The sequence below is a fragment of the Poecilia formosa genome, unplaced genomic scaffold (genome assembly GCF_000485575.1).
Source record: "Poecilia formosa unplaced genomic scaffold, Poecilia_formosa-5.1.2 Scaffold1329, whole genome shotgun sequence".
NCBI classification, from domain to species: domain Eukaryota; kingdom Metazoa; phylum Chordata; class Actinopteri; order Cyprinodontiformes; family Poeciliidae; genus Poecilia; species Poecilia formosa.
In genome coordinates, this window is record NW_006801268.1 from 43097 (window position 1) to 48700 (window position 5604).

The 5604-nt window shown below is 34.0% G+C and overlaps 1 long non-coding RNA gene across 1 annotated transcript; it reads right to left on the reverse strand.

The window, feature by feature from the left end:
- Positions 1 to 320: 320 nt before the first annotated feature.
- On the reverse strand, positions 321 to 1939 carry LOC103132798 (uncharacterized). The gene is made up of 3 exons (XR_001661069.1): positions 1609 to 1939; positions 1413 to 1499; positions 321 to 425 (listed from the first exon to the last, which is right to left on the reverse strand). It is a non-coding gene; the product is annotated as an uncharacterized LOC103132798 (long non-coding RNA).
- Between the last annotated feature and the right edge of the window lie 3665 nt (positions 1940 to 5604).

Genomic DNA, 5604 nt, shown 5'->3' on the forward strand with positions numbered 1-5604 from the left:
GTTACACAATCATTATTATAAAGTACTAAATGTATGAAATTATTTTGTGGAGATAAACTTTCACTTCTGTATTTTTAAAGTTTGTTAAAATTCTTATGATAAACCTGTATCTTTCATAATATTTGATTTATTACATAAAGAAAAAGAATAAAGAATCTAAGAAAAATATTATTTTTCATAAGCAGTGCAAATACCCAAGAAGATCCCATTAAATTACCTAATTTTTCTATAACAAAAACTCAGTGAATGATCCTTATTAAAATTTTTATTCTACATGCAAAATTTACACCTTTAATAAAGATTGAAAATTACTTAAATACCTACTTCCTCTCCCTTTGAGATAAGGCAATAAATACTTTGTCGAAGACATGGCACACATTTTTGAAGACGTCTTCTCTCGTACTCAAGCCATCATTCACAAGGTACTGAAAATAAAAATCATATATACATACATATTTAACATATTTTGAGATTAACACTAAAATTGAACTAATGATAAACATGATACCAAATTATAGGAAATAACTGAAATAGGCCAGACTACATAACTAACGGCTGTATATGAAATGTACTTGAATCTATTTCTGTATGTGATAAAACCATCTGACACACAAAGATGAAAAGAAGAGGGTAGCAGATCATGTGAAAATATAATATTTATGTCATTCTCAACAATTTTGGAAATGACTGTCCAAATAAACGTTCAATAGAAATAAGTGCTTATGTTATCCATTTGGATAACTCAAAGATTGCCAACAAATCTTCTAAAAACAACCTATGTAATCTGAAATACAGAAATAAAGAAAACCTCTTTCTAAGAAAATTACATTAAATACTTAAAAGAACATTTACTATTTGTAAATATGCTTAATTCCTCACCATAAAATTAATAATTTTACTATTTAGTAAATCTTTTAAAACCTATTATTTTTCTTCCATTAAACCAATTGCTATTTCTTACACTTCTACCTAAAATAAAACATTTAGAGATAAATATTGGTTTAATAAAGAATGTAATGTTTAGAGTTCTTAAAAGAAATCTAGATACCACCTGTACTCTGAGAAATATCTTGAACAATGTTATTCTTACATCTTTATTTAATAAGAAGAAAACATAAAATTAATGTGATAAATATACATTACAAAAGTAGAAAATCTAACATATTGTTCAAAAACCTACTAAATTTTACCCATCTACGCAGGAGTACTCAAACGGTAAAATCCCCTCCCCACCAACTAAACTGGGAGACATTTCAAAAACATCTTCTATCCCCTCACCTATTTTCTTGAAAAAACATTTTAAAAATTATTCATGTCCAACTATTAAGAAAATTCTATCTAAAAGAACAATGACATACCTGACCTGATAACGATCCCTTTGAAATAATACTTTGTACATCTCAAATACATACACAAGCGAGCTGAGCCTCTTGCTTCAAACAGTGAAGTTCAGGATTGGAGAACATTTCAAACTTTGCTGGGGAACAGTGAGCCATCTTCTAAAAAACAAAAGATTAGAAAGACATAAAAGTGATGAAGAAGAAAAGAACAGATTTAACACTTGTACTTATATTCACGTAATGCAAAAAAACAATTAAATGCACTCACCTCTACGTGTCCTCTGCAAAAGTAAAACTAAAGAAAATGTCTGACGGCACATGTAGTGATCACCCTTAGGAGTCCAGCTGTGGAGCAGGGAAGTGTGTGACGCATTTAAAAGGCTTCTGTGAAAAAACTGACAGCATGCAGAGTGTTCACTTCAATCCTGTTGGAGAGCACAGACTTCTAAACTTTATAAAAGCACTGTTTTTATATTGGTTTTGTTTTTATTTACTTCTATATAAAGCAAGAAATATGACTGATGAGTTTCACCATAATTTTGAGCGCATTTTTTGCATTTGCGGATAATTCCATGCATGTTTTGTGACCAGGAAATACTTGACTACAATATGACATGCATTTTTCCTATTTCCTCAAATGCAGCACATTTCTAAAAAAGCCTATGAAAAAGATGTTGACGGTCTCTTGCTAGGTAGAATGAAGAAACGTGGTACGTGACGCACTAGAGAGTTTGAGAGAAAGAAAGTGACCGGAGCGCAGTGACACTTTTGATTTTAATGGAAGTGTTTCAGATGAATTTTTTTGACTATAAGTGTGTTGGTTAGAGAAATGTGTGTATAACAGAGACCAATGAAGATCCCAACTGGCTGAGGAAACAGAAGAGATGCTCAGTGAAAGATGGGCAGTGGAACAGGACAGTGGAGACTGATTAACTGTTTTAAGAAAAGGTAAAAAGATAGGGCGAAGGTAAATCAGCTAGCTCTGTAGGAAAAATAACCTTTTTGTTGTTTTCCCTCCAGCTGCGGTTACATCAAGGCCACATTAAAGAACTTTTATTTTACAACATTAAGTACAATTTGGAAAAACTATTAGTTCCCCATATTTAATAAGAAGAAGTGGTCTGTATTATACTGGTGAGGGTTTCTCTAGATTCTTGTTCTGATAAAACTAGATGTTGGTTTTCCATGTTTGATTATATACTTTCTAAGTCTGCTGGAGTTTTTTTTTTGGACTAAGAGGAGTTTCTCTAGGTCTTGTTCTAATATATAAGAGTTTAGATTAGATAATTGTAGAATTTAGAAGGTTTCTAAACCCTTGTCGAAATAATTAGCCTTCAGAAAAGATATTATAACAGAGGTTTGCTTTCTTTAATAAAGTCTTGCTTCATGTAATTCCAAATCAATTATAATACATGTTAACCAACAACATAAAGACCTAAACAATTACTCCAACTGATATTACAGCTGAAAATATGAAAAAGAGGTACATCCATCCATTTTCTATACAAACTTGTCCGTTACTGGGGTGAGGAGGTACTGGTGGCGGGGTGCCCCTGGAAAGGTTGCCAGTATGTCGCAGGACCAAAGAGGTACAATATAAGATCTAACACACTTTAAAGACCATGGTCTTTCAAACCCTTGATAATACCACTTAAAAATATATCATGCCCCTCATCAGTTAAGTGAACTTGGTCTTCCAAAAATAGCCCTGGCTTGTCAAAAACTATTTTTGAATGATTTACTGTGATTCCATTACACGCTAAAACAAAAGTATGCATAACATTATTAACAAATTTTCTTGCTTTTTCCATCTTCCGAGCAGGCCCATATCTCCAATGACGTCTTTGGTTTATTAAAGAAAAGACAATCTTCATCAATGGAAAGTTTTTCTGAAGGAATTGAAGATCGTTCTTCATTGCTTTGACGAGCAACACGCTTTTCACCTGACCCAAGTCATTGCCACCACAGTGAATTACCAGTACATCTGGTGCAGTTCTTGCTTTTAGGCACTGGTGGAAAACATCAAGTAGGGAATTCCAACAAAGGCCACCTCAGCCAAACCACTCGACATGGGCGTTTATACCAAGGTTGCTCCCAATAGTCTCCCTTGCACGTTGTTTACTGCGGCGGACATTACTGTCACCAAGAATCCAGACTGAGTTGGGTGTGGATAGAAAAGACAGTAAAATAAATACTTGTATAATTTACATGAAAAGTAATGTGTGATGGTCCTGATAGTTCCAGTTTTTCATTTCTCAACAATGAATTGCATCATAATATACATTAAAAAATGTGAGCTACATTTAAAAAAATAAACTGCATGTCATATTTTAAACCATCAACCACTCTTAAGCTACTGGAACTGGATTTTTCTTTTTAATATGCAACTTCTTAAAAAATATTGTCCAAAAACATACCTTTCTTCAGCTGTGTGAATGTGCTCCTAAATGGTACTTGTTGTTGTTTACGAACGACAACATGAACAACTGACTTGACTTTGCTACATAAAAAGAAAGAAGGATTAGGAAGTAGGACACTTTCTCAGCATATAACTTTTTGTAGGAAACCATTCAAGTATATGCAATTACTGGCTTTCAAAATTTTTGTCCTGAACATGGTGGAGATTTGTTAACATTTATGTAAATATAGATAGCATTTAAAGTGAAAACTTACCTCATCTTGTTGAGAAGATTTTCTGTCTCCAAAACTACTTCCAGATGTCACAAAGAATGTTTGACCTCTGAGTAAGGAAACCTGTCTGTATCCAAGTCTGAAGAGTTACAATTAGCATGGGCCGGATATTGAGCAAGTTCCACCCACCAACAAAAAGTCACACCCACAAAGAAATAGAGTGGATTTGAATACAAATGAGTAAAATGCAATTTAAAGAAGCAAAGCCTTTTGTGAGATTTTCCTTTGAGTAACTAGGCTTCTAGCACTGCTGTGATGGGTGAGGAGGAGTTCTGGAAAAGTCTAAACCAGTTATACACTTAACTTATTTTTGTATTAACCGAATTTGGAGTTTATATGGATCTTTAGAGTAACTGAGTGGAAACTTGTGTTATTCAATACCAGCAATAACAGCACATATGAGATTGAAGAAAAGTACAGATAATTGTAACAAGATAAAATATCAGTCCAGCTGTCCATATACACACATATACTCCCAAAACTTGAAACATAAAATGTAATGCAGAACATTGTATCCATCCATTGTTATGCTAAGATAATAATTATTTAAATATAAATTGTTATGTTTTCTGTTTTTTACAAATGGTCTTTTTTGAGTTACAGTACAAAGATTCACTAATTTTGGTTAAAAATAAGATTAAGTCATTAATAAAAAGTCAACTGTCAACTGTTTCACTAATTCACCAGAAGGGGGCAGTATTGCTCCACCAATGAAAAAGAGACTGCTGGAAAGAATGCAACTTATGTTACCAGATAAAGCATTGATCCAGCTGTTCAGATACACATACATTCTCCCAAATCATTAAAGATAAAGGATTTGGGAGGCTAGGATACATGGCTTGTACCCATCCAGTCCATGTTAACATAATATGTATAAAAATGTACATTGTTATATGATTTGTCTTTGTTTTTAATAATTGTGTTTTTTCAGTTAGAGTACAAAAATTGACTAATTTTGGTTTAAAAAAAGATGAAATGCAACATTCATCAGAAGTCACCTTTTAGAAGCTATTTCAGTAATTCTGCAACAGATGTCAGTATTGCTCCACCAATGACAAATACATGGATGGGTTAATGGAATTCTGGGATCATTAAATTGGATCACAGAGCTAAAGATGATAAATAAATTGATCAGTATGTAAAATAAGTCAGTAGGGGTCACCGTTACTCCACCAATGAGAAAGAGATTGAGGGAGAAGCTTAGTTTTCAGAGAAATAAATTCCATCAATGTCTGTAATATCAACCTGACAAAGGCCAAGTGCTGACATCAACTCTGCCCCACCACAATCCAACAGAAAGTAGCCATTTTTTCTGCTGGATGTCTTGCTTTAACAGTGACTCTGGAGAACCTCTACAGAGCCCAAAATTATTACATAGTAATTTGACTCCACTGCCCACCCAGGTTAATCAAAGAGCTGCGTCTCCTTGCGATATCAGCCGATCTGCACCAGATTTTTGTGCATTGTCTGGAAGCAATGAGTGACTAACTTCAGGGCGGGTTTGGCAGCTTTGTGAGAGTGAGGCGGTGGCTGGGGTAGGCAGTGGCTGGGGGTAGGCAGTGGCTGGGGGTAG